The 11586-nt window shown below is 37.7% G+C and overlaps 1 pseudogene; it reads right to left on the bottom strand.

Moving 5' to 3' along the window:
• Window positions 1-2431: 2431 nt before the first annotated feature.
• Window positions 2432-2548, bottom strand: LOC112474225 (annotated as a pseudogene).
• Between the last annotated feature and the right edge of the window lie 9038 nt (window positions 2549-11586).

The following is an 11586-nucleotide window of genomic DNA, read 5'->3' as shown; positions in this document are numbered from 1 at the left end:
TGTAGGCCAAGGCTGTGTAGATGCCCAGGAAAAACTGGAGAAGGCCCCACCCTGAGCTTTCTTCACTAGCCGATCTTGAGGCTCCACATAAATGGGAATTGAAGACTAAAGCAGAGTTGTAGACTGCCTGCCTGAGCTTTAAAAGTGTTCTTCACAACACACACAGACCCCACTGGCAAAAGATGGGAGAGTTATTTGTTCCAGCCACTTAAAAAATTTCTGTTTAATCATTAGCAAACCAAGGGGAGACTTCATTAGGTAAAGATGATACAAAACACAAACTTTACAGAATTTGCTCAGGAGAGTTACTTACCAAACAAACAGCAATAATAACAAACAGCTACAACAACAAACCCTGAGAAAGAGGGAAACATGATTTCAAGCATTGCCACCTCATATTATTTAAAATGCCCAGTTTTAGACAGAAAAATCCCCAGACACCCCCCCAAAAAAATAAAGTTTGGCCCATTCACAGGGGAAAAAAAGCATTCAACATAAACTGTTGCTAAATAGGTCCAGATGTTGGAACCAATAGAGAATTTAAATTAGCTATTTAGAATATGTTTTAAAATTTAGAGGAAATTATATTTAAAGTTCTAAAGGAAAGCATGAGAAGGAGTTCTCCCTAAATATCATTGAAGACAGAGAATATCCATGAAGATATAGAGATTGTTAAAAAGAAATACTTAGATATTCTGGCATTGAAAAATATAATAACTGAAATGAAAACTTTGTTAAAGAGGTTTAATAAGAGCTTCGAGCTGTCAGAAGAATTAGCGAATGTGAAAATAGGACTATTGGGATGATCTAGTCTGAATAAAGAACAAAAGGAAAAAGTAAAACCCAAGAGCCTAGGAGACCTGTGTGACGTCATCGAGCATACCACATGTGTAAGTGAAAGTCCCAGGAGAGGAGAGAAAGAAAGGGGCAAAAAGAATATTTGAAAGAAAAATAGCCCACACTTCCTAAATTCAATGAAAAATTTTAATCTATATATCCAAGAAGATAAAATATAACTAGGATACACTCAAAGAGAGCTCCACCTAGACACATCATAAAATATTGAACAAAGACAAAGAGAATCCTGGAAGGAGCAAGAGGAAAGTGACTCAACACATATAAAGGATCCTTGATAACAATAATAGCTGATTTCTCATCAGAAATTATGGAACTCAAAAGGCAGTGGCATGACATTTTCAAAGTGCTGAAAAGGACTGTCACCTAAGAATTCTGTACCCAACAAAATGATCCTTCAAAAAAAGAGGCTGTAACATCACTCACTTGCTTTGGAAAAGTTTGGCAGTTCCTCAAAAGTCGAACATAGAGTTATCATATGACCCAGTTATCATATTGCATCCTTAGATATATACCCAAGAGAATTGAAAACATGTCCACACAAAACCTTGCACTCAAATGTACACAGTAGTGTCATTTATAATAGACCAAGAATGGAAACAATCCAAACATTCATCTCTGACGCATGCATAAATAAGTGGCACCTAAACATACAATAAAATATTATTCAGCTATAAAAAGGAATAAAATACTGATACTACAACATGAATGAAACTTGAAAACATTGTAAGTGAAAAAAGATACAAAAGGCTATTGTTTGATTTTGTTTACATAAAATGTCTAGAATATGAAAATCCTCAGAGATGAAAAGTACATCGGCAGTTGCTAGGATAAGGGCTGTAAGGGAATGGGGAGTACTAATGGGTATGGAGCCTCTTTCGGGGGGTGATAAAATGTTTTGGAATTAATGTGTTAATGGTTTCACAACCTTGTGAATATACAAAAACTGAATTGTACACTGTATATGCATGAATTTTATGATATGTGAAATTTCTCAAAAAAAGTAAAAAGAAAAAAAAAATCATAGACATATTGAATATGGAAAGCCAATGTGCCCTGACCACTATTCCTGCCACCACCTAGTGTTAACTCTTATTAAGTTTTGTTTCTTTAAATATATTTCTACAGAAATGTTCTAGTATGTAAACATCTACTTTTGAAATTTACCCAAACAAGAACTCACTACACAAGTTGTCCTGTTAGGTGCTATTTTTACTTTCAACATATCTTAGATTTCCGCCCCCCTACCCTTTAATACAGAGATAATCCTCCTCGTTTTTTTAATAAATGTTTTTCTGTAAAACATTTTGCTCTGTGGATGTGCCATAATTCATTTAATGATTTCTCTGTTGAAAAACATTTGGGATGCTAGTAATTTTTTCCACTAAAAATATGCTGTAGCAAATATCCTGCTAGATACATTTTTGTACACTTATGGTGCTATATTGTGAAATTCTTAGTAGTAGAATTACACACACACACATTTTTTAAAAATTTTATTTATTTATTTTTTAGGCAAGGCAACCCTTGGTTGACCTCACAGATTGCAAGGAACTTGTCAACTTATGATCCCTCTTATTTTTTACCTGGTCTTCCTAGGTGGTCTCTCATCCAAGTACTAACCAGGCCCCACCCTGCTTAGCTTCTGAGATCAGCCGGGATCAGGCGTGCTCAGAGTGGCATGGCCATAGATTCACACACACATTTTAAAGTGCAACAAGAGGCAGAGTGTAGTGGAAGATGGACTTGGTGTTCAACTGGACCTTGACCCCTGATTCTGCCACTTATTAAATAGGTGATCTTGGCTAAATTACTTAACATTTGTGAGCCTCATTTTCTTCATCTATAAAATTGAACTATGTTGAGAAACGCTTCTCCACTCTTTAGACAAGGTGAAGAGACTTATCTAATGGATGAATTTCATAAGCGTAAATGGAGTGCTCGAGGTTCAGATTTTCCATTTTCCTTCTTGGGGGCGCACTTCCCTGCGCTGCACATCTTCCACGGACAGCTTCCATGCTGAGGGGTCTGCTTCCGTCCAGTCTTCAGGTGACTAGACGGGTTCAAGGGAGGAGGCATTCGGCTCTTCTGTTGAGCTAAACCATCTGACTTAATCTTTTCAGTAAGAAAAGTGATATTTGTCTCCATCTTCTTTTTGTCTTATTTCTCAGGTTTCTTAGAATGAAGGTGAAGGAGACAGGTGGTATTTATTTGACCCTCTCAAGATCCTAACCAACTACTACTACGCTCCTCAAAGTACGGTTTTGAGGATTGAAGAGATATAATGTTTGAAAAGTATTTGGCATATCTAGGTGCTTAGAAACTATAATTATTAATATTATTTCAGAAAAAAGTTATGGTTTGTATTACCCCCTTACGCTCTATTATATGTATCCCTATTAGCCAAGTGTTTTTTTTTAGCTCTCCTTTCTGTATTTTACATTACCAAAAAAGTACATATATTGACTATACCATTTCAAATTACATGTACCCTTTTTACACTCTTGCCAAAATATATTTCACCCTCTATGTTGGTCAGATTCTTTCACATGCCGAGGAGTAGAAACAAAATTCAAACTATCCTTAGCAGAAGAGAAAATTTAATGACCTCAGTTAACTGGGGAAGACAGCATACATGTGATCTCAGGTAGGACTGGATCTAGGAGCTCAGTGCCACCTGGACTTTCTATTTCATCATCAAATATGCTTTTCTTTGTTCACCACCGCATTCCCAACACCTAGGCCAGTAACTGTCACATAGTATGGGTGTGTGTGTGTGTGTGTGTGTGTGTGTGTGTGTGTGTGTGTGAAATAAATATATGAGTTCTTCTCTAATGTCCTCAGGCTTCTTTATAGTCAAAGCTTGGATTATACAACAAAGTTATTGACCCCAGAAGCCATAAGCAATTCGTTTTCTATTTGTCCTATGTGTTTTTTGTACCTTTTTCTTCTTTTCCTATCTTCCTTTGCTTTTTTGTATATTTGAAAACTATTATTTGAGAACTCCTTTCTTGAATTCTTAGGTATAACTCTTTGTTGTGTTTTTAGTGGTTTTTTTAGGGTTTATAGTAGACATATTTAAGTCTATCTTCAAGTGATATTTTACCATTTCATGTAGTCTAAGAACTTGACAATGTTAAACATTTTCCTCTCCTAGTCTTTGTGTTATTGTCTTACATATTACTTCTACTTATATTATAAACCCCATAATACACTGTTATATTTTTGCTTTAAACAGGTGTTTTAAAGATTTCAAATAATAATAAAAAAATCTTTACATTTACCAGCCTAATTATTTCCAGTAATTTTCACTCCTTTTTGCAGATTTAGATTTCCATCTGATAAAATTTCCCTTCTGCCTAAAAGACTTCCCTGAACATTTCTTATAGTATTGGTGTTATAGTCTGCTGGTAATGGATTCTTTCAGCTTCTGTGTATTTGAAAAGTTGTTATTTTGCTTTCATTTTTGGAAGGTATTTTTGCAAAGAATTCTGCTTTTAAAGTTTTTATCCTTCAGTACTTGAAGATATTGCTCCACTGTTTAATTGCATGCATTTTTCCAACAGAAATGTATTTTCATCCTTATCTTTGTATGTGTTGTTGCTTTTTTTTTTCCTCTGACTGCTTTTAAGATTTTTTTTCCTTAACCTTGGTTTTAAGCAATTTGATTTAATACACATTGGATATAATTTTCTTTATATATATTGTACTTGGGATTTGCTGAACTTCTTGGATCTAAGGGTTCATAGTTTCATTGAATTGGGAAATTTAGGGGCCATTTTTTCTTCAAATGCTTTTCCTGTCTTCCTTTCTTCAGAGACTGCAATCACACGAACATTTGGCTGCTTGATTTTGTCCCATATTTCACTCTTTCTGCTCATTTTTATGAGTCTATCTCTCACTATGTTACATTTTGGGTTTTTCTATTGCTGTGCCTTCAGGTCGACTAATCTATGTCTAATCTGCCATTATTACCACCCGGTGCATTTTTCGCCTGAGACATTAAAATTTTCATATCTAAAAGTTTAATTTGGACATCTTTTATATCTTCTATTTCTCTACTAATGTTTAATATTTCCTCTAATTTCTTGAATATATGGAATACAGGTATTATAAGTGTTTTAATGTTATTGTTTACTAATTCTATCATGTATGCCATTTCTTTGTCATTTCTGAGTGCCTACATTACCTGAAAGTTTAGACCCAAATCCAAGCTAGCCTGAATTTTATAAGAGAAAACGGGTGGATAAAAAGTCTCCTTTTGCCCTCTGCTGGAAGACTCAGGAAGAAATCCTACTAGAGATGGTCCCTAGGCTCATTAAACTGGCAGCTTCAATGGAGACACAAATAGAATGGGGAGAAGATGTAGCGAGGGCCTCTGAAAACTGACTAGGTGAATGCATGTAGTTTTCTCCTTTGATAAACCAAAATGCATATATCTGAGTTGAGCCTTCTGATGTTTATACATATACTTGGAACAACCTCAAAAATCATCTGGGGACTTTGTCAACCACACAAATTATGACCTGTGAGCCCAATTCAGTCAAGTCCATTTGCTTAAGTATTGTCTATGACAATTTTAATACTACAACGGCAAAGTTGAATGATTAGAACAAAAATGATATTGTACTCAAAACCAAAAATATATAGTATATAGTTCTTTATATAGAAAAGTTTGCTGACCTCTTATCTAGACCAGTGGTTTTCTCCCCTTTCTGTTTTAAAGATGGAGCAACGCTATAGGAGTGATCCGGGGTTTCCGTGGGGAGTACAGGAAAGAGGAAAGCACCCACCATCACCACAATCCACTCAGATAGAGCAACTCTCTTTTCATCTATTAGGCTGCCTTTTAACGTTTCTTTGGAAGATAGCTTTGTAGAAAATTTAAATCTACTATCCTATTTTGAATCTTTGTTTTCAGATGTGAAAGCAAAGACTGGAGAGGGAAAGTAAATTTATTACTCAACGTCACATAGTTCCTTACAACCCAGATTTCATGATCTCAGGTCTAAGAGTTCTTCGCACCATCCTGAATTAAAATCAAATTAGGTGAGGACACTCTTGAAGGACATATAACAATGACGACAACAACAACAAAAGCAGAGTGAAGGGGAGAGTGCCCAAACTATGACTGGAGAATTCTGCCTTGGGCTAGAACTCCCATAAGCATATCACCCATCACTGGCAGTTGTGCTCCCTTGATTTATGGGACTCTTGTGGTGCTGTCCCACTCCTGAAAGGAGTTATTGCTTTTTTAGCCCCATGTGTAGCCCCCTGAAAGGGTTGAGAGACCCAGAAATAGAAAGTAGGGAATGATGAAACCTAGGAGAAAATGAGATCTGGACATAATAGACAGATTCACTGGAAATACAGGGAAAGGCCTGTGCCAGGATAAATTTACTTCAAAACAGGCCTGGATGGAAACGTGGATTCTACACACAGGCTAAAACAAACTTGGGGCCACTGTAAATTCTATGTTCATTTAGAGGGAAGGCTGAGGGGAATAAGGGGGAAAGGTGGGGAAAGATCACCAGGGTAGCTTTTAGTCTCTCTTCAGCTCTGAACCCAAATCTACAAACTCCACTCAATAAAACAAAATATCTGTTTAGACTCACTCTACAAAAAGGCAGGTTGATATGTATTTATTTTTCCTCAAGCACGAACTCCGAGGTCTCATACTCTCCACTCTAAGTGGCATACTGCTATACAGACTGTTTGTACCCCCAACAATTTTGCATGTTGAAGCCCTAACGCCCAATGTGATGGTGGCAGTGGAGTCTTCGAGTGATAATTAGGTTTAGATAAGGTAAAGAGGGTGAAGTCCTCATGATGGGATGACTGCCCTTCTAACAACAGGAAGAGACACCAGAGTTTCCTCTCCCTATCATGTGAAGATATATGGAGGAGGCAGCTGTCTGCAAGCCAGGAAGCCCTCACCAAGAAATGAACCTGTCAGCACCTTGGTCTTGAATCTTCAACCTCCAGAATTGTGAGAAATAAATGTCTATTATTAAAGCCACCCAGTCTATGGTATTTTGTTATAGCAGCTTGAGTTGACTAAGACACATATCAAAGCATTTCTTTCAACTTACCCCTCACATTAATTCTCCTTACTTATTGGCATGTTAAGCTTCAGTTGAGCAATTTTGTGTTTATCTCTTAGTCACTGTGAAGTAGGTAACCAGTTATGTTTTCCTCTTTGGATTGGCTGTTGGAAATCTTAGAGACAAAGTAGTTTCTTCCCATAGCAAGGACTCATTAGCATACATTCTTGTAAAAACCTCATTTCTAGCCCCATTTTATGTCCTGACTTTTTCTTCCTCCCCTGTTTTAAGTGAAAGGTGTGTGTCCACACATGTTCCGCAGAGATGCACAGATGATAGCATCCGCCCCCTAAGTCAGCATGGTGGTGGCAACCGTAACTAGCAAAAGAAAGGGGAAGCTCCTGGGACTTTAATTGTAAGGTTCTAAATTTCCTCCCCATATGGAGGTTTTTTTCTCTACTGCTCTTGGAAAATTTACAAACTGCTCTTGTCATTACTGACTACAGGGCGTCAGCATCTCCCTAAACAAATAGAAGTGAACTTTATAAGGGAAATCAAGGCTGGAAAGCAAGGCCTAGCTGCATGATACAATCTTATTTTAGAACAGGAGAGGCATGGACATTGTAGAGATCCCTAGAAGACTAACGGCGAATTAAACCTTATAGCAGTAACAGATTTGAGTTTTATTTGTTTATATCAAGGGATAATTTTTAAGAACTATGTGTGTAGGAAGGTCACAAGAAGGGGGAACTGAAACCATGCCTCTGACAAAAAAGGAATAGCTGAGAATTTTGAAAAACTGTCTCACCCATGAAATAAGGCTAGAAAAACAAATATCCACTAGCTGAGAAAGATCTTGAAGGTAACCAGGGTCGTGGGCAGAAAAAATTTACATAGTCATGAGAAATAAAAGCCCATACCACATAAGGCTCTAAGGCCTAATTTTTCACTATCCTCAATTGCAGGAAACTAAAGTGATAACATTAAAATGGGTCTAGGAGTCAACAGGTTAGTGGTTACTAGAGGGAAACAGGGTAGGGGAGGTAGAAAAGGGTAAAGGGGGTCAAATATACGGTGACAGAAGGAGATTTGACTTCGAGTGGTAAACATACAGTGCAATATACATGTGTATTACAGAATTGTACACTTGAACCTTATATAATTTTATTAATCAATGTCATCCTAATAAATTTAATTTAAAAAATTGGCCTAGGATTTGTGAAACTAGTAAAACAGGAGAGGAAGCAAACTCAAAATAGTTCTTTAGGAATACTTCTGCAATTCAGAGCACATAGGAATCACCACTACCTCCAATCTCCAAATGCCACCCCCTGCCCCCCACACACAAAAAACTACTAAGATAACTTCACAATAATAACATTACAAAATATATAAGGAAATAATCTACCATGAGAGAGAATTAGCAGATGCAACAAACAGGAGAAGCAGCATTTTCAAGGTCTGGAGAAAGTAGAGCCATTTATGAGACTAAAATAGAAATAATTAGACATCATAATGAAAGAAATAAAATAATTAAAGACATCACAATGAAAGAACACAATAGGATGTAAAAAAAACAGGCAGAGAAAGAGAAAACATAGAACTTTTAGAAATGAAAACCTGTTTAAATATCAGCTTAGACACCGAATAGAGAATTAGTGAACTGGAGGATAGATTTGAATAACTAACTTGCAATGCAGCACAGAGAGATAAGAGGGGGAAATTACAAACTAGAAGTAGAAATAGAGAGAAGCAAGCAAGTACGATAATCCTGCATGTATTTAACATATCAAAACCAAAGTGAATCAGAAAATTAAAGAGATAATTTTTAAACAGGCGATTGCAATAGGTAGATGTTCACTGACGTGGAATGTGTCATGAAAAGGAAGAGGACCTGGGGTTTTACGAAGGCAGGTAAATAAGACAGTCCTACGGACGTCATGCGGAAGGAGGGAGACAGATTTCATTTCAGAGGATACAGACTCTAGGACTCAGGAACTTTGAAGTTAGCTGTTTCCAGAACTCAAAATAATTGGGGGGAGGGATGTCTTTACTTATCTCTACTTTCCAGGAACAGAGATCCTAAATAAAGTTCAACATTACCAAACAGGAGTTCCAGAGGACAAAGCAGAAAAGAAGTGGAGATCAAAGAGGGAATTTGAAAAAGATAAAGTCTCAGAATTTTTCAGAGTTAAAGAAAGACATAAGTCTTCAGAATTATGAAGCACATCGAGTCCTACATAAAGATAAACAAAACAAAAGCCATACCTAGACACGTAGTAGGCAAAGCTGCAACTGTGAAGAATTATCGTAAATTAGGAATGTTTTTTATTGTTCTTTGTTTTTTTCATCTTCCCACCTCTCAGGTATTGCTAGTTTTGAACAGTTGAAATTACACTTTTCGATTGCTTTCTGAAGTTTAGAACTTAAGCAGAATCAAAATCAGTTATTAAAAGAAGACTTGGAACACTCCGAGACTGGATTGCTCTTCTCCCGTCACAGGGACTTCGTCCTTAGGACTCAGCTTGCCCCCGTCTGGGGTGTCCCCTTCTCTCCTTTCACTTTTCTTTTTCACCATTTGCCATCTCTCTCCTAAACTGCTCCTGAGAAACTCCACAATTCCCTTAATTTATTTTGCGGTGCAATTCAGTCTTCTTTTTCTCTGTCTCTCTCTCTTCTAAAACCCTCCTTTCAGACCAAGCCCACACCCAAGAAAGCCTTCAATATGTTTCCCTAAACAAAACACTTCCCCTGATATAAATTATGTCACTATTCAGGTATATGAAAGTTGCTGCTATTGATTTTTTGTAATAAATAGCAATTTTTTCCAGAAAAAAAATTATTTTTCCCCTTAATTATCAAATTTTATTTGTAGTAGATATCACTGGCTTTTAATTCATCTTCAACTCTAAATTTTCCATATTGGGCCAGGTTTAGAGAGGGACATATGAATAAAATAGAGATTCTCATATACACATTGCTTTAAAACTGAAAAAAAAAATTCAAAAGTGTCAAGTGTTTGTTATATTTTGAAGCAACATGAAAATGGCTAAGCCAAAGCAGTTAGATCAAAATTATTTCATCGAAATGTCACATACACACATCATAGTAACATTCCTATCTTACAGATGAGTAAACTGAAGCTCCGACCATTCATCCAGTTTACTTCTCCAAGCTCACAGAGCTGGTAAGTGGTTGAGCTGGGCCTTCAACCCCCATCTTCTGATTCAAAATATCATCCTCTTTTAAAGACACATTGTAGCCTATAGAGTTTTCTTCTCAATTTAATAAGTTTCATTTTAGCCTAAAGAAAAAAATTGACTGACTGGTGTTTGCCACCACATATACTTTGTTTATTCCTGCATGTCACCACTGAGTACAGCTGGGAGTTCAATTCCTCTTGACAAAGGAAGTTCCCAGAGGATAAACAGGGAAAGAACATACACGATTCTTCTAGCAGTGCTTTATTTTTTTTTCTTATAAATCAGCATGCAAAATCCCATAGTGACTTTAATACTTATGGAAATTAGTGTGGCCTCCTCCATTGCAAATAAAGTGGGTGTCTTGAGGGCCTGTATTTTTCCCTGCATATGATGTTCCAGCTCTGTTGTCAGCCAACAGCACCACCTTATTAGGACCAAAGAGTGTCTTTTAAAATCATTGCCCTAAAAGCTGCTGCTGCTAGACCCACCGTCCTCCAAACCATCAGCCTTCCAATGTGCCCTGTGGACCTTGGGCAGAGAGACAAAGAAACATTGTTTTTTAGACTTTGGTTTCAGCTGGGAATCAGAAGTTGTATGGAGCCATTGAGTGGAGTCACTTATATACTCATCTAACAAATATTTGAACACCTGTTAGTGCCAACAGTGTGCTAGGCACTGGGGACATGCTGACAAGAGGCACAATTCCTATCCTCATGCAGCTCATAGATCAGGCGGGGAGGAACAGGCATTAAACAAATACTGTAATTATACAAGTAACTCAGATGTCACTGTCCCTGCAAGCAGTCTCTTTTCTCGTCTCCTGCTAACTTTGATGCAGGACCCAGCATTTCTCTTCTTTCCAATAAATAGACAATCTGCTCTGTACCAAAAGCATTCATGAATAACGTAGGTGTTGACCAAGTTTCAGTATAGGAGATGGAGAAAAGAGTTTGGTTTCCACTGTTACACTCCCACTGTTCACACCCCAGTGAAATAACAAATTCTCTTAGGAAGTATCTGATCTGCAACCCGGAATCTTCTCTGTCCTCTTCTGAAGCAGTTCTGGATCTTACTGTCTTGTGTCTCCTCTTCCTGTGTTTCCCCCCTGGGACGTCAGTTTCTCTGTCCCACCTCCACCCCCATCACGGTGAGCAGCAACTCAGCTCTGCTTCTGAGTCTGCGTCCTGGCTTGCTCACTGGCAGCATCTCAGGGCTCAGCAAAGAAAATGCCCTCCAGTGGCCAGAAGCCACCTCCTCAGAAGACAGCATGTATGTTGGGGTTAGATGGATATAACACCCAAAACTGGTTGTGCTATGCTTAAATAGGTAGTAATTATAATGGTGATAATTTGCTCAGGTGCCAGAAGTCACTCTGAGTAAGAGGCCAACCTGGTGTGATGGCCAAGAACAGCTGTGCTGTCGCTCGTCTGCCACATCAGGTCCCCGCCTCCTGAGTCAGCCTCTGTCTAATTAGGAGCAGCCAC

This window comes from Pteropus alecto, unplaced genomic scaffold (genome assembly GCF_000325575.1).
Source record: "Pteropus alecto unplaced genomic scaffold, ASM32557v1 scaffold88, whole genome shotgun sequence".
Taxonomy (NCBI): Eukaryota; Metazoa; Chordata; class Mammalia; order Chiroptera; family Pteropodidae; genus Pteropus; species Pteropus alecto.
This window is presented reverse-complemented; position numbering and strand designations above follow the sequence as displayed.